General features: G+C 45.7%; 1 protein-coding gene across 2 annotated transcripts in view; it reads right to left on the bottom strand.

The window, feature by feature from the left end:
* The window catches only part of CDH11 (cadherin 11), a 154519-nt gene that overhangs the window by 95642 nt on the left and 40192 nt on the right, over positions 1-18685 (bottom strand). Inside the window, exon 1 of one of the 2 annotated variants that reach the window (XM_027516389.1) lies at positions 14132-14194. The exons of the other annotated variant lie outside the window; for it this stretch is intronic. The gene's annotated coding sequence lies outside the window, so the exon portion shown is untranslated. Of the gene's footprint in view, positions 1-14131; positions 14195-18685 lie in introns of those variants that run through there. 2 annotated transcript variants of the gene reach the window in all.

The following is an 18685-nucleotide window of genomic DNA, read 5'->3' as shown; positions in this document are numbered from 1 at the left end:
CACATCACTTCTTCGGCACTCAGCCTTCTTTATGGTCCAACTGTCACATCTGTATGGGACTATATTTGCATACATTAATACATACTCATGGAATATATAATTACTATTCATCCATAAGCATTTTCCACCCCATTCCTTTTCATATGAGGAACTGAATTCTCAGAGAAGTTCAGGGACCCCTCAGAGTTCAAAGGCTCAGCTGAGATCTCTGTTCCATATGACGTTAAAGGCTGCCAGCTGCCCACAGCTCAGGGCTCCCTGCAAACTCGCCATGGCCGGCTACTTGCTGCTTGTGTGGGATGATGCCCAACGTCTGGCTGTAATTACAAGGAAACATCCATAGAGTTCCTGGGCTCCAAATGGATTTGACACAGTGGCCCTTTAAATCAAACTCTTAACACGATTATCTTGATTTCTCTTTGGTAGTTTTTCTAAGTAAGCCATGCCTTTAGAGGCCCCTAATACAAAGTGACAACCTTTGCCGTTTTCCAAACCACCGATGGACTGGCGTAGAGAGGGCCCATTGTCACCATGGTAATTACCGCACAATACCTGACGGCCAATGGACAGTCAGGAGGCGCAGGCAGCAGCTGAATCCGGCATTGTCCGGGCCCGATAAAAAGATTAGAAGCCCTGAAAAGCCGGGGAGCAGGATCTCACAGCTCTTTCGCTGGGCCCTGAAAGGCCCATTGTGCTGTCACCATAAATTCTGGGTTCCCCGGGCACTTGACAACTGAAGCCAGGGACAATAGAATTCTTGTGTCCAACAAAACACTCCTTGTCCAGTGTCAGTCTTATCAGCCACATTTACAAATGTCTTTCGTTGTACCCAAATAATTCCCTATTAGAAGGGCTATTGGGAGCAGAACTAAATAAATATTCACAGCCTTTGTAATATCTTTGGGAAATGAATAAACAAACAGTCTCCTAGCATATGAGCAAACCTCCTCCTACTCTACATTTTATCCCTATTTCTTGCCCAAATGATGGAGTTTCTCTTTCTACCCTTTACCATATTAACAAGTGCAATAGAGGATGCTCCAGTTTTACTTGTACCTACTACATAGCCCCAATATATATAGCCTTGGTGCCTCTACATGCATTTTTCCTTTAATTAATCTTCCCGACAGCACTGGTCGGGGCTTGTTTTATTCTGTTCCTACCTCCTAAAAGAGAAAGGAATCAAACCTCAGAGAAGTTAAATAACTTGCCCAAGATAACAAAGCTAATTAGCAGTAGAATAAGAATTCAAATCCACACTTCCCATGCTCCCAAGGATCTGCCTTCCCACTTCGCCATGACTTCTCTACTGAATAAAAAAGGAATACAATGTCAGAGAAAGAGGAAAAGCTAAACACATCCACTATAAAAGTCACATACATACATGAGTCTATTGTTATAGAACCTGGGAGCACTTAGAAAGAAAATGAAAAGCCTTTCTCCAAGAGAATATATACATATATATTTTGCCCTAAAATAGCAGCAAGTTTATTTTTAAGTTTTGGGGGGCCATGGTGAAGAGGAGATGGAAAGCAAATAAAAATAAATATAATCTAGCTTCAGTACTCTTGCCTGGAAAATCCCATAGACAGAGGAGCCTGGTGGTCTACAGTCCATGAGGTCCTTAGGAGTCAGACACGACTGAGCGACTTCACTTTCACTTTTCACTTTCATGCATTGGAGAAGGAAATGGCAACCCACTCCAGTGTTTTTGCCTGGAGAATCCCAGAGACGGGGGAGCCTGGTGGGCTGCCCTCTATGGGGTTGCACAGAGTCGGACACGACTGAAGCAACTTAGCAGCGGCAGCAGCAGCCTCAGGAGAATCTTGGGGATGTCCATCAGATCAACTGGAAAAGTTGTAGAAAGCATTGCTGGGGTAAACAAAGCAAGCCGGGCACACGTGATCACACCTGTCTCAGAACAATATCTGCTCCTTCTTCTGAAGTTTATTTAGCTTGTCTCCTTGTCGTGAATGAACAAACATCCAACATTTGACAGTAATGCACATGACAAAACAGAAACCTCCTTGGACAGCAATCTTAGTATTTTATTTTTGGTTGCACTGGGTCTTCATTGCTGCTTGGAGGGCTTTCTCTAGTTGTGGCAAGCAGCAGCTGCTCTCTAGCTGTGGTTCATAGGCTTCTCCTTGTGGTAGCTTCTCTTGCGCAGTGCAGGCTCTAGGGCGAGTGTGCTTCATTAACTGTGGTTCCCAGGCTCTAAGCACGGCCTTAGGAGTTGTGGTGCACGAGTTTACTTGCCTTAAGGCGTGGGGATCATCCCAGACCAGGGATGGAACCCGTGTCCCCTGCATTGGCAGGTGGATTCTGAACCACTGAACCACTAGGGAAGCCTGAAGAGCAATCTTTACGTAATGATTCTGAGAATATTTAAACTGTAAACAGTTCCCTACCAGGTGAAGAAACATCCACACTGCGCAACACAGCTGACACAATTCTCCCTGGTCTGTCCCAGCTTTACCTCCTGCCCAGGTAGGGCCTGCTATTCCCAGCAGGCTATGTACCTCCATTCCTCCCCGCACATACTGTTCCCTCAGCTGAATTCCCCTCCCATTCATTGCTGGTATAACTGTGGTGGAACTTTCCCTGCTCCCTGTTGCAGACTTGGGCGTGCAGATTCCCTTGGTATACCCTATTACGTCTTGATTTCTCCCACGGGTAGAGTTCTTTGTTATTATGGCTGTCTGCCTCTTCCAACATTGCATCCAAGAAAGCTTTGAGATCCTAGAAGACAGAAATCAAGTCTTACACTCATTTTCTGTCTGTCCTGGGTCAGCCTGCTAACCCTCTAAAGGGCTTGGCCTATGGAAGAAATGCAGAAAATGTAGAGGTGAAATAGAGAACCACCATAAAAGTGTTTAGTTTTTAAATTTTAGACCACTGAAAACCTATTGCTTTCTTACCTACCTGATGGTAAAATTCATAATCTTTTAAGGACAATAATAAGACACTCCCTTGGCCCAAATTACTGAGCCTTGATAACAGCTATGTGGAGCTGTTCAGTTTGTTTTCTAAAATAGTTAAGATCAGTAAAATGGACTATCATTTTGTACGCAATTGGCTATTAACAACACTGGGTAACCAATAGGTACTTCCTTAGTGACTGACAGTAAATCCATGTGTTTGTACAAGTACTGAGTTTGAAAAAGTGTGATCAATACTTCCCAAATACTTTCGAAGCCAAGTGAAGCACTTAATCATCTCCGAGGACTCGAGGGTATGGTTACAGTCACGTACACGTGATGCTAGCTCTTTCAGCTCTCCCGCACCCCCTGGAGCTGGGGAGCACCCAGACACACCGTAATCCAAACAGCTAAGACGATTTCTAACAGTTACTGAGAGCTCACAAAGTGCCAGGCCCTGGGCTATCATGTAGAATTTAATCCCATAACCGTCCTATATGTCAGGTGCTATTTTATTTCATAACCAGGAATCGAGGCACAGAAAGGCTGAATAAAGTTGCCCCTTATTCAAAAAGTCACTAAACAACAAAGCCATGATTGGGACACAAGCAGTTTGAACCTATGGCAATCCATCCAACCACAACATTCAACTATTTTCTTCAGACATAAATTAGGGCACTGATTTAGGGAAATAATGAAGTGATTGAAAAAATAAAAAATAAAAAGATCAAGGACTACTACATCACCTTACTAGGCTACTGAAGTATCCAGAGAGAGAGAGAGAGAACAGACATTGATGAAGCACCACCCCCCAAATGAAATGATGAACAGCAAAGACCTCTGACCATGACCCGAGGCCTGAAACAGTAGTTTCATCAAATCTGAGCAGCCTCCATACAGCCAAGAAAGCCACTTATTTGCAAATGTCTTGGTCTTTACACACACGCACATACATGGCCATACACACTCTCTGAGAGTTTTTGCTACGTGCACTTCTCACTTTCCTGCATTGGAGAAGGCAATGGCAACCCACTCCAGTGTTCTTGCCTGGAGAATCCCAGGGACGGAGGAGCCTGGTGGGCTGCCGTCTATGGGGTCGCACAGAGTCGGATGCAACTGAAGCAACTTAGCAGCAGCAGCAGCAGAAACAGTCACAGTCTCAGACTTCTCTTAGGAAGAAGAGCAAACTGCACTGGCCATAGCAATATGGCTGATATATGATGTAGTAGGAGAGGGTTCTCTCTTGAGCCCAAGGCTTCTCAAAAGTAAATAGGAGTGTCCTTCTGCAATGTAAAATTAAGAAAAAGAAAATGCCATTTTGTTATTCATCTCTTCTTAGACACTTACTCTGAAGATACAAGCTGTACAAATTCAAAGTGTCGACAAGCTCCACAAGGTCAGGAATCATGAATGTTTTCTTCTTTATTGTAAATCAGGTGGACAGAGGCATAAACTAATGCTCCCAAGTGATTTCTGAACAAATGATCAAAAATAAATAAAGAAGTAAGTCCCTAACACCAAAGTCCCACCTGTGCACAGGTGCAAAGAAGGCCCACTGTCGGTGGTGACTTGCAGTTTTTCTTTAGGAATAAATATGAATTTGGCCACAGAGAGACTATATGAGACAGCAGGCTAGTCTAGTGGGCACTCTGCATCCTTATCACACCTCACTAAGTATGCTGGATTCATTCAGGGTCGGCAGGGGAAGTGGGCCATTAAAAGGTTTCAGCTATACTTTGCTGCACTTTATTGGTAGAATAATATTCTCCACTGTGTGCATCAATTTTGAGATTCTTAAAGAATGGCATGCCAATATCAAGAATCTAATATCCTCATAAGAAGCATTTTCTAGGCTGTTCCCCCTGGACTTCCCTCCCAGGCAGAAGTACACACACATACACACACACACACACACACACACACCATCGTCCATTTCTTTCTTTTCATCTTTAAAAAGAAATTCTTCAAATAACAAGTGAAGGCTACTTTTACCAACTTCAATGATAAGAACTGAAACTGAAGATAAAATGGCATTGATCACAGTTGTGTAGAGTTGGGTCATCTTATTAGACTGAGCTTAGATCATTAATGTGGAAGTGACAGGCAAATGGCCTTTCTGTACTCAAATCAGAGGCTCTGTGAGGTCTTCCACTGTGCTGGGTGCGTGCTAAGTCACTTCCGTTGTGTCTGAGTCTTTGTGATTCTATGGAACATAATCTGTCAGCCTCCTCTGTCCACTGGATTCTGCAAGCAAGAATACTGGAGTAGATGGCCATGCCCTCCCCCAGGGGATCTTTCCAACTCAGGGATCAAACCCACATCTCTTGTGTCTCCTGCATGGGCAGGCTAGTTCTTTATCACTATCGCCACCTGGGAAGCCCCTTCCACCGTAATGTTCACTTGCTAAATCGCTATCTTAAGGTTTCAGCCGAGAAAATCAGGCTGAATTTTGAAACAGGGTTTCTGTATGCTTTCCAGGCTTTGATATCTTCAGTTATCTGATACTGTAAGTGTGTGAGTTACACACACACACACACTATGAACATGCTGATTTCTTACTTCTTAAAATATTTAAACCACATTCCATATCCAGCAACTTATACATTTTGACCCGGGGCACTGGACTGGATTTGATGGTCAGTAAGGTTCTTTCTTGTTCTGAGTCTACAAAATTCTGCAGTTGAAGCAATCAGTTCCCCAGCTAACAGCAGCCCAGCTCCTTCCAACAGAGTTCTGACCACAGTTGGGAAAATACTGAGCTAGAAGATCTCTAGGCTCTTTCCCTCCCTGATAGTCACTCTGAGTCTTTGATTTCATGGGGCAAACCTGATACCAGGATGAAGCCATCTTTAAGAGGACACTGCATATGCAGGAGACCATGAGGGCAAACAAAGTCTTCCTTTAGCTCTCGGGGAGACATGTAAACACAGCCAGATTTCACAGCCCCTGACAAGATGGTCTGGTTACCTCAGGGACAGCCAGGAACCAGACCAAGTAGGTGTGTCACCCAGCAAGCAGCAAGAGGGTAGGGAGGCCATGCTGTGGATTAGACAGACCCTGGAAAGAAGCGCAGCCCCTGCTGGGGTAGGAAATAGCGGCCCTGCCTGTTGGCATTTGGGACTTGACTCCTCACCAGCTCCATGACTAAGGGTTGTTTCCTTATCTGTAAAACAGGCATCTCAACACCCTTCGGAACCTCTGGTGGTGAGGGCAAATGAGTTAATACATGCAAAGTACACTATTATTTTCTGGGACAAATTAATTGTTCACTAAATGTTAGTCCACATCATCATGATCAAAAATCTATCACATTTCTGTTACACCGACTCTATGTAAAGATGAACAATTAGTGCAATGCCTGACACAATAGGGGCCCAACAAATTACTGTTATTATTATTGCCATTAAATGACAATGAATCAGGAAGTGGAGAAGTACCTTTTCAATTATCTTTCTGTCCTGATCTCAGCAAAAGTAATGTCTCTACTTGCGGTGATCCCTGAACAAATATCTCTTTTAACTGAGAAGGTAGTCTCAGGTTCAGAGTAGACTGACTATATTGTTTCCTTTTTATTTTATTTAGTTGAAGGCTACCTTCTATTTAGGAGGGCTTCCTAGGTGGTGATCATGGTAAAGAACCTGGCTGCCAATGCAGGAGACAAGAGACATGGGTTCAATCCCTGGGTTGGGAAGATCCCCTGGAGGAGGGCATGGCAACCCACTCCAGAATACTGCCTGGAGAATCCCATGGACAGAGGAGCCTGGCGGGCTACAGTCCATAGGGTCGCAAAGAACTGGACATGAATGAAGCGACCTAGCACTCAGCAGCACTCAGCATTTCTATTTAGGATGGCGGCTTCCCTTGTGGCTCAGATAGTAAAGAATCTGCAATGCAGGGAACCCAGGTTTAATCACTGGGTCAGAAAGGTCCCCTGTAGAAGGGCAGAGCAACCCACTGCAGTACTTTCGCCTGGAAAATCCTATGGACAAGAGGAGCCTGGTGGGCTATAGTCTATGGGATCCCAAAGAGTGGGACAGGACTGAGCATTTAACACTTTCTATTCATGATGAGGTACTAGTTTGCCATTGATGATAAATGATATAATTTTCTTCAAAAATATTGAAGAAAAGCAGAATGAGCCAAAAGAAAATATGAAGTAAATAGCAATGAGGGTGAAGACCAGATATTCACACCAGATTTGTGAAGACCAGCATGAATGACTGACTGAAATTGGTGGTGGGGGGCCCTAGAAGGAGAGACCGAGGCCCCAAGTAGGAGGTGGTAAGGCGCAGGGCCCACGAAGACCCTGCCCCCAGCATCCCATGGTTTCTCTGCAGGAGCCTCAGAGTGACCAGAGTGACCCCTCAGATCCTGTGCATGAGGGGACTGCAAGGAATGACCATGGCTCCCTTGCAAGAGTAGAGACAGAATGACAAGGAAGAGACAAACCTCAGTCCCTACCTGGTGGTGGAGGCGAGAGCTAGAGTCCAGAAATCTCCAGGAACATAGGTCTTCCTGGAGAAGAAACTAGGTTGTAAACTCACTGGACACAGAATCCACCCTGCCTCTCTTTAGAATTCCTGTCACACATCTTAGGTACACCCTGTTTTATCCCAAAGGGGACCTAAGGCTGCCTGCGAGGAGGCCTACAGCACAGAAAACATGTAGTATTGCTTCACACGATAAAAGCGAGAAGAGGAGAAATGGCAGCATAGAATAACTTGAACGAAGGTTCACAGGCAGAGCTCTGGCTAAGAACTCATACACTCGCCCAGGCTGCACCACACATGGGGACGGAAACCACGTTCAGGTGCAGGGCCACGAGCCCACGAAAGGAGAGCCCGTCCTCAGATCACAGTCATTCCAGACACTGAGGCCAGACAGTTATTTACCCCATTGGTTCTCACATGGACGACCCTGCCTCAGGCAACGAGCAACATCCTGAGAGTAAACACAGTGGAGCTGGAATTATTTGGCAGCTTAGAGCAGAGCGGGTGTGGAGGACACGCAGAGTCTCTAGCAGGTGAGGGAAGGAAGGGGTTGTGGGAGGATGCCGGCAGCACCTCTCTCCCTGGAGGATGTGAGGGCCCGTCCATCCTGCACAGGCTGGTACAGTCCTACTCTGCACTGTGAGTCGGCTTCTGCCGCTCCTGGTTTCAAAGAATAGAAGTCCTCCTTGGGTTGGCCTCTTCTGGCTGTTGCAAGCAAGATGGCTTTCTTCGAGGGCCTGTGCTTACATGGATCACCACATGAATTAGAAAATGGAGAAATGTACCACAGAGAGGCTGAGTTAATGCACCCCGGCCCCTAACTTACAGGGCTTCAAACCCTGGCGATCTGACTTTCATTCTTACCCCACTCTGACCCCACAGAACGCCCTGCATGAGCGAGCTCAGCCAACTTTCGGCCTCACCAGGGGCAGCTCCTTCCAGGAACTGATCGTTTTTGGCCCCACCTACCATATGATCTCACCCTTCTCGACCTTCGATCCCACTTTTGTCTTGCATAGAATGCATTAAACTCTTTTCATCTTTTTAAACTTTTCTTTGTCCTCCAAGGCCCTAACAAAATGATGACCTCGTGATAATTCACCTTCCTTTCCCACCTCTACACACACACATACACACCAGCTCCTTAGGGCATCATCACTACCAACCATTCAACCCGACCCCCACTGCTTCTTGAGCATCTACTATGTGTCAGATCCTGCTCAGGACACTATAGTCCAAACATCAGGGCTGCTATCTCTGCAGAGCTTATATCCAGTGGCAGAGTTAGGAAGCGAGCATAAAAAATAAACAGCAAACAATTAATGATGAGTGACATAAAAAATTTTAAATGGTTAATGAAACAGAATGGATCACGTCTTTTTCTTGGGACCCTTTTAAATCAACTGTGATGCTCAACCAGTATTTGATGGAATGAGAGGCAATATCGAGGGCTTCTCAGGTGGCGCTAGTGGTAAAGGACCCGCCTCCCAATGCAGAAGACATAAGAGACACGGGTTCAATCCCTGGGTTGGGAAGATTCCCTGCAGGAGGGCATGACAATCCACTCCAGTATTCTTGCCTGGAGAATCCCATGGGCTACAGAGAATCCTTGTGGGCTACAGTCCATTAGGTCACATTTCAGACACAACTGAAATGACTTAGCATGCAGGCACGGGGCAATATCGACTGCTCACAATCTTTATCAGCCATTCTGGCCTTACGCCCTAGGGTACCTCGTTGTTTTAGGGAACCATTACATTTACCTGCCACCCCCCATCCCTGTGAACTTACAGAGAGCAGAAGCTCTGCATCCCTTAAATCTCCTGTAGCACCTAGTGTATAATTATCTGCATTTGTTATAAACTTTAAGCACAGAGACGCAGACTTGAAGGTTGAAGGTCATTACAAATCTCAGGATGTAAGAGCCAACTGGAAACTCAGTGGTGCTCTAATCCAGCGATTCTTCTAACTGTGTTTAGCAGAGACTAGGAAATTCCCAGATTCCCCAGAGGCTACTGACGGGGCTGTGGTGGGTGAGGGCAGCGTGGGTGGGTGGGGTTCTGGGATCCCCACATCTTCCTCTTCTCTGTTTAATCCACGGGAGCTCTGTTTTGTCCATTTTATACATAGCAGGGGTGAGAGTAAGGGTTTTTTTAAAATTAATTTATTTAATTGGAGGCTAATTACTTTACAATATTGTGGTGGTTTTTGCTATATCTTGACATGAATCAGCTATGGGTGTACAAGAGAGTAAGGTTTTATTCACAAAAATCTGCAGGAAATTCACAGAATCACAAGGGGGAAAATAGAAAATTATTTCTATTTGTATGCTCATTAGAGCATACAACAGACAGATGACTAGGCAGCCAGAGAGAACATATATGTGAACAGGTTAGATATTACATAGGACGCAACGGGTACACGCAGGAAGAGGAAACAGGAGGGTATCACAACAGTAATGCGTGTGCATTCAAGGGAGGCAGACGTCTTCCTAGCCCCACGATCCCCTCACTACAAGGCTTTCTTCTCTACAGCTCTCACCATTCATTCCTTCACTTATTCAATAATAACGTGTCGAGTAGTTCTATGTGCCAGTCTTTTTGCAGACATAAACACTAGTATTGAGGACCAAGTTAAGGTGGGACAGAAAGGAACGGGGAGGGAGGGGGAAGAAGGAAAGGAGGAAGCAAATGTGGATGGTATGGTAGCTGCAGGGTGAGTGGGGGTCCTGACATCTCCTGCCTCCCTCTCGTCCCCAGCACACAGACACCCATGGCTTATCCAAAGCAAACACCGAGTTACAGGGGAGGCGGGAGGGCGAGAAGGGAGAGAGCTCCCAAAATAAGATAGGACGAAAAGAAAGGAGAAATGGCAGCTTACTTGGATCTACTAGACTGTCTATTTTTAGTGGCCTAAAGACAATCCCCTCCATGACCCCGCTGGATTACAATGCAAACAGAATTAGCCTCCCGACCTTCTCTTCCAGGTCAGCTCATCACCAGGTCACTTCTGCAGCCACATCCCCTCAAACCCCATAGCCTCCTACAAGGACGACTTCTAACACATTTGAACTGAACGTGAGTGGATGGATTTATTTCAGCCATTTTCTGCCTTTCTAATTGTTTCTCCTGAAGAAGTTTGAAGACCAAGTTGGCTTTCCTAAGTACTCAGCTTTCACTGTTTATTGCTTTGGTTGTTTTGGCTGCCAGTTAAAATGCTACCCATTTTCAGAAATGAGGAAAATGCTTCTGGCAATTAGGAAGGATGCTTGCTTCTAATGGCATTTTAACATTCTAAATTATTAAAAATAGAGAAAAGGACCAAAAAATTCTGATATTGGCCAGTTCTCGGCTTCTCTGTGAATGTTTCAAGTGTTCCTTTTTTCATTAAGGAAACAGAGCACTTGAGCTTTTAACAAGCTGGCTGATATGGAATAACTGACTTGAAGTACAGGACCTTCTAGGTATGGCAAATCTTTTCTAATCCTATTCTATTTCACCCAGATTCTCAATAATAACTATATCTTTCTGCTCACCTAAAGCCAAAATTGCCTTGTTGTAATAGGACGATTTTAAAGTAAGACACAGTACACACCCTGCATGAAATTGCAGTCCTTCCCCAAACTGAAATTATGCGAATTGTAAAGCAATGTGGAAGAACATGTTGGAATTTTTCAACACGGTTCATTATGAAACAAAATCTTCACTCCAATTACGATGATGTAAAAATATTCTTGAGTACTGGAAAGGAGGAGAAAAATAAGGACAATTTATGAGTCAGAGTGGAGGAACCGTGGGTGGTTTTTCCCCTCTCTTCTTCCTCACTTCTTATATAATGTAAAAAAAAAAGATATTATCTGTCTTAGACATAAATTTGCAATTGTATAAAGTCTCATTAGGCAACTGGCAGCATCTCTCTTGCACAGAAGATAACATGAGGTGGCCACACCCAAAGGGAACCAGGAGCCTGATACTGAAATCCCTCCATCAATTTCCCGTAGAACCAAAAAAAAAAAAAAAAAAAAAATTCTGCCGAGAGATACCAAAAGAACCAGCCAATTTATTCCAAAATAGAAACAGGAAAATAGTTTATGATGCTAAATGACTGAATCATCAAAGTGTCCAATTAAATATTGATATCATCAATTTGGTTCTAAAGTACCCTTTGGTGTGGGAGGATGCAAGAAGGGAGTTCAACAAGTACCAAAAAGGTAGCACGATTGGATTATCCCTGGAGGCCCCCCTTCATTTCATCCAGTTCCTTCATCCAACACGCACCTACTGACCACCTAGGTGGATGTGGGGCTGTATTGGAGACTGGGAACAGAGGGGTGGACAAACTTAGACTCCACCCTTAATGAGCCCATGTCCTCCTCTAATGCTGGCTGCTCTTACCGCCAGCCTGAAGAGAATTACCCAGAAGACCTCTTGAGAGAACAGATGAGCCAGTAACAAGGAAATGTGCTGTGAGCAACACGTCAGGGGTCCTGAGTACATGTCCAGACTCTGAGGCTGTGTGACCACAGGCAAACCCCTTTGCTACTCTGTTTCCTCATCTAAGCAGGAGGTGAGTAAGCTGAATGTCTTAGGAAGCCTGCAGCTCCATTTATTCTATGAGGCAACACACTCATCTGTACTTAGGGTTTTCAGAGACCTCAAACTTAAGTACAAACAGAGACTTCAAACAATCATGTTTTATATATTTGAAAGTTGCCAAGAGAGTAGATCTTAAAAGTTCTCATCACAAGAACAAAATATGTAACTATGTGAAGCGATCCATGTTAACTGAGTGTGGTGATCATTTTGTGGTGTATCTATATATCAAATCATTATATGGTGCACCCTGGGCTAGGACAGCGTTATATTTCAATTATATCTCAGAAAAAGGGGGAGGGAGAACCCTAAACCAGAAACACTAGAACATGGAGAAAACATACGGCACTCTCGTGCCCATGAAAGCAAACACCTACCCAGTAGGGAAGAGAAGGAAGGAATTCAGGGAGTTAGTGATTGTAATATCCATGGAAAAGTTTTAGAGTATTGCAATCCTGAGTTCAAATCCTCTGCTTTGTGATTAAATGTGACTTGGAGTGAATGACTCAACTCTGTAACTCTGTCAGTTGCCTGATGTGAAAAGTGGTGTGTCAAATGCCTACCTCACTGGAGTGCTCTGAGCAGGAAACGGGGTGGTATACTCAAGGAAACTGGTGCCACTCTGGACACACAGAGGGAGCTCAATCAACTCTACCCCAAGTTAAAATGATGAGTTAACAAGAACAGAATATACTGGAAACTCCCACTAAGACTGATTCGTGTTCCCTTTTCTATTCCCAGCACCTGGCATAGGTCAGCCACAGAGAAGGTGCTGGGTGAATAAATAAATGTTAAGGCTGATTAACTCATACTGATTGGAAACTCTGATTGGCAATTATGTATATACGATTAATTAAAAATGAGAACACAGATCGGTTATTACTTTATAACTGCAGTTTGTTGGAGAGGGGGGAAGTATCTTTCAAAATGTGAGATAAAACGGTGCTGAAAAGGTCACAGACCCCGGGATGCACCAACAAAACCAACCTCCCACATGGCTTCTGAGATCAGCAGAGGCAGACGCCAAAGGCATGAGTCACGGCCCAGCAATGAGGCAACCGGGACCCGCTGGAAGCGTGTGCTGTCCCAGTAACCGTCCCGAATGAGCTCTTCACTCATTGAACACACAGTTCAAAAGGTCCTTTGAGTAACGCCATGGTGCCCTTTGGCAGAAGAGAGGCAAACAGAGCTGACACCAAGAGCAGAAAATGTGAGCACCCTTGCTCACGAGAAAGTGCTCCAAGTAGAAAATGAAAGGAGATGGATGCAGGGAAAACAGCAAGCCTGTTAACAATACCCTGATACACAGCACAGGACTGCTCCCATAAGCAAAGCACCAGCATAGCAACGAGGAACATGCCAGCCTGCATTCAGGTAGCTGCACAACACACACACACACACACACACACACACAGGCGTACATGAATCCACACACATGCATCACACATGTATCCACATGCACAAATACACACCTCAGGAAGTAGAAAGGATTCTAAAATGAGTCCACTTTGAATCACAGTGAACCAGCCTTTATGATCCGTTTATTATGATGAGCGAGGGCGAATGTAGTGGCTCCCTACTTACAGGGAGCCTGTAAGTAGGTCAGGCACCAATTGGTAGTCAACTCCACAGGCCCAGGAAGGTTTAATGAGCAGGAGACCAGACAAAGACAAAGATGGAAGGAGTGCCCCAAGTGCATGTCCCCAGGCACCACAATCTGGCAACGGGTCCCAGCTCACACCAGCTCTCTCACCGATGGGCCAGAACAAACTTCCCTAAACTCCTAAAATAGGATCAACAGTTCAGGCTGAGCCTCGGGCCCTGGCTCTGACAGCAGGAGCGCCCAAGCCGGAATTAAAAACCAACCTCAAATCAGCTGGAGGTCGGGAGTAGCAGGTACAGAAAAAGCGCACATCGTACAGAGCGGTCCGGAGGGGACAGCTGCGATAGCCCGGGCGGGGCGTAAATAAAACCCGCACTAAGCTTGTGTCCGCCAGAGCCTGTTCCCTTTGCCGGGATCCCTGTGCCATCATTCCCGTCCCACGTCCGGGCCAGCCACTGCGGCCGGCACCTGCACGGGAGCTGGCTGATGGAGAGGCCAGGCGCGTTAAATTCAGTGCCTACTCACTGCACCATCGCAGAGGTCACCGCGCAGGCGCTGGCCGCCTAGAGTCTTCCTTGAGAGGCGGGAGCCGGCCGCGACAGTCCATCTCCAAGGTACCTTCCCTCCTCGATCCCAGGGCACCTCCCACGGGGACTCCAGAGGCTGAAGGGCCGTGAGAGGGTGCGGCCCAGCTCTGTACTGGACAGTGGGGAGCGGCGACTGGCCCGGGCAGCCAGAGAGGCGGCCACTATCCCTGGCACCGCCGGCAGCCTTGTGAATAAACCACTGTGGCGAGACACACACCCACTGCTAATGAGTCCCACACAGACGCCAGCCAGGAAGGCCGGAGCAAGCAAAGACAGGGGCGGGGCAGGGCCACCGGGGGGGCCCACCTGGGCTCACAGGTGCGGCCAGCATGGCAGGGGAGACTGAAACATGTGTCCTCCCCTCCAAGGAAAAGCATCTTTGCCCCGCCCCACTCCTGGCCTAATTAAAAAGAAAATGGCAGCCAAAATTTTAGGCACATTTTTGAAAGGCAACTACTATCGTCTATTGCTCTTGTTTCATTGTTTTAAAGAGCGTTTTAACATAAAAAATGTAAAAAGGGACAGATTTTCCAGGCTAAAAAGACACTTGGCAATCTAATACTTGAACACTGAAGGAAAAGAAACCTGCATAAATTTGCTTTAGAACTTTGAATACCATGTAAATTCATCTCCCTACCCCCCCCCCACCCCGACACTATTTTCTTTGTAGATTTGTTAAGTAGTAAGGAGAGCAAGGAGAAGGCAATGGCACCCCACTCCAGTACTCCTGCCTGGAAAATTCCATGGACTGAGGAGCCTGGTGGGCTGCAGTCCATGGGGTCACTAAGAGTCAGACACGACTGAGCAACTTCACTTTCACTTTTCACTTTCATGCATTGGAGAAGGAAATGGCAACCCAGTCTAGTGTTCTTGCCTGGAGAATCCCAGGGACAGGGGAGCCAGGGGGCTGCCGTCTATGGGGTCGCAGAGTCGGACACAACTGAAGCGACTTAGCAGCAGCAGCAGGAGAGCAAGCTCTGGAGCAAGTTGTCTGGATCTGAATTCAACCCCTGCTAGTTACTACTAACTGGACAACCTCAGACAAGCTGCCTTATCCTCTGTACCCCTCCATCTCTTCATCTCTAAAGTGGAAATAAAAATGGAACCTCTCTCATAGGGTTCCTGTATAGATGAAATAAGTTCATTCATGGAAGGCATTTAGCATATTGCAAGCCCTAGATGAACCTTACCTACTACTTTGATCGTTATCAGCATCATTAGTATGATCTATGTTCAGGAGTCAAACTGAACTCGGAGTTTAAATGTTTGGGTTATAATAGTCCATTCTTTGTGTATAATCACAGTTATGGAAAATCCAATAATATAGAGGTATGCAGACCAAAATAGAAACAACTCAATGCAATTTCACAAGAAATCAAAGCTCCCAGAACTTCTCTAGCCTTTTCTCCCACCCTCTCTCCCAAGGATCTAGAAGGGAGAAGACTGAGGATGTCCAGGTACCTTTAATTTAAATATGTATATGTATTTAAAATATTGTATTAAATATTGCTCACATTGATCACTGCATTTGGAGCAAACTTTAGACCCTGCTGAGTGACCCACTCACTTCATCCTGGCCCTGGTCTTGGCTGGGAGGTACTGGGCAAGTCACATTAATTATAGGAACAAAGGATATTATTAAAATGCAGATTCTCCTCCAGTAAGTGTGGGGAGAGGACTGAGACCTCCTGAGGCTGCTGAGCTTGGGACATGGGGAAGAGGAAGTAAACACCTGAGCTTCATTTCCGTGTGTCTCTTCGATGCCATGGTTATTTTCAGACAACCTGGAAATTCTTGCATTATTCATAGGAACCGCTGTTGTAAAATCTGAAGCTAAGTCCTCGGACCCAGAGGCAGGGAACACTCATTGTTTTGTTCTAAATCAAACAAACAGAATAAAGCAAATACACACTGACTCCCAGTGACTGCCCTTTGGGGCGTTCATTTAAGTTTCTCTTCCCCTGGTTCCTCTGCCTGGATGTGGAAGCAGGGACAGGAATGTCACAGAGGACAGGACAGGGCTGTGCATCAGTTAGCACTGCAAAAACACCAAGGCTCCAAAGGGATTAAGTTGTGATAAGCATAATAAAACAGCGCTTGTTCAACATACCCACATTAACTGTCTTTCAATGCCCTGCAGTAAAACTCCAGGGAGGGACAGGAATACAGCTGGTTTGGACTTAGTAACCTGGGGTTCAGGAAAGCCTGGCATGCTGCAGTCCCTGGGGTCGCAGACATGACTGAGTGCTGAATGAACAACAACCTGGGTTCAGAGGACCGTCCCCTCACATGTTAGCCCTGTGACCTCGGGCATGTGACTTAACCTCTCTGAACCTTCTTTTTTATTTGGAAAGTGACCCTAACAGTGTCTACCTTACAGGATTGTTGCAGTGAGATAATTCATATAGATTTATGCATGATACATGAAGAATAACATTACCTTTCCTGAAGTCCAAAAAAAGCACCCAAGCACATAAACATTAGTAAGACGCTCCCATGGACATACCCTTGTGATTTTCACCTCTGTTTCCAAGCCCAAGCCTTCCTCAGAGTGTGTGTGTTCCAAATAATATTCTTCCTAACTGTTATACAAAATAATGCAGAACTTATTGTGGTGATATTAAAGTGTCTTCCATCCTGGGGTGGAAGAAACGGTTAATATTCTTTATTAAAATGCTGATGCCTGGGAATATCCCTTCAAAAGGAAGAAAGCACCCCTAACCACACACGCACACGCTTACCATTCTCCTCCCTCACATCTCACACCCTCGAGCACAGAGCACTGTGTCCTACACATGGTGGATCCTGGCAAACATGAGCAGACTGACTCGACAGAAGGATAAGCTTGCCTGCCTGGTGATCTGCTCCTCTCTCCACCATTTGGGGGTGTGTACTGCCAGACTGGTCTGCCAGCCTGACTTGACTAAAGGGATGGAGGGAGAGAGGACTGGAAGAAATGGCTGTCAGCCATGCCTTCAGTTTTCACCAAGGTCTGGAACAGAATATCAGACAAGCTTGCTTGTCTCTGAATGAGACATAACAACTCAGGACGGGGATTATAAGAATCCACATGTGACAGTGGCCACTCAGACAACACTGTCCAAAAGCCCTCACCCGCTCTCCATGTCGGGGGAGGGGGACTCTTCATCAAATCCTACTTATGGGACCATCTGTGTCCCTGCCCATGTAAACAAGCCCCTCAGCTCTCATTCAAGCGTGGCTGCAAATTTCCCTCTTCTGGACACTTGCTCCAGGCTGTGGGCCACTGCAAAGAACCTTTCTTCCTTCAGGGATTTCTGTGTCTAAACAGGATTTATGATGATCCTTTGGCAAGGATCTTTGAATCACTGGCTTTCACAGTATAGCCAAAAGGGTATTTCAGGAGAATCTACCTCTAACAAGAAATATAGCCCTACAGATCTATCTCTTTTGATGGAACAGGCACAGCCGTATCCTCCCATGATACTGTCCCTGGACAAAGTGCTACTGAAAAGCCAGTGAAACCACATGGCATCGAATGGAACAGCTCTGTCCCAAATAGCTGTGTGACCCCGGGGCAGCCACTGAACTTCTCTGAACAAGCAATCTTGTCTATAAAATGGAAATGGTTAGGTCTTCTTCACAGAGCTGTCACCAAGGTTAAATTGTGGCAGTGAGATCATTCATAAACACATACTTTAATATGACACGTGAACAATAACATTATCTTTCCCAAAGTCCAAAAAAAAAGCACCCAAGAAGTTGAACATGAATAAGAAACTCCCTGGATATACACATATTTGTCATTTTCTCCTGGTGTAATTGAGCACTTGGTTTACCCCACACCTAGTTCATGGTGGGGGCGGGGAGGGAGCTTTGAATGTGTGTATGTGTGTGTGCTCAGTTCTGACCCTATGAGACCCTACGGACTGTAGCCCACAAGGTACTTCTGTCCATGGGATTTTCCAGGCAAGAATATTGGACTGGGTTGCTATTTCCTCCTCCCCAGGATCTTCCTGACCCAGGGATTGAACCCTGCATCTCCTGCATTGGCAGGTGGATTCTTTACCACTGAGTCACCAGGGCAGCAGTACCTAATATTTTCCGTAAAGGAGGTATGCCAAGAAAGAAGGGGCATTGACTGACTGCCTAGAGCTCTGCCTTTGAGAAAGGCTGTGAGTCTCAGGTCCTCAGCAGGATGAGATTAGTGCTCCTGTGCCTCCGAGCTTTTGCCAACAAGATGCCTTCCCCTGGAGGTGCAGTAAATTGTCTTTCAGATAGAGGAGCACAAATTCTGCCTCACCACTCCAGCACTTATTAAGCTCAAATTTCGTTTGTACCAATTCTAGACAATTTTCTTTGATTTATCTCCTACAAACCCCTCTTCCAACTCCTGCACCCCAGCTTGAAAGGCGTGGCTGTCTTCACTTGTTCTTTTCTCTTTTTACAGGGTGATGCAAACAGACCGAAAAAGAGAACTGTCCTTCTCTGGGGCTCACTGAGCTGTTTTTCC

The sequence above is a fragment of the Bos indicus x Bos taurus genome, chromosome 18 (assembly GCF_003369695.1).
Source record: "Bos indicus x Bos taurus breed Angus x Brahman F1 hybrid chromosome 18, Bos_hybrid_MaternalHap_v2.0, whole genome shotgun sequence".
NCBI lineage: Eukaryota > Metazoa > Chordata > Mammalia > Artiodactyla > Bovidae > Bos > Bos indicus x Bos taurus.
The sequence above is the reverse complement of the archived record's forward strand: the minus strand, read 5'-3'. Positions and strand labels throughout refer to the sequence as shown.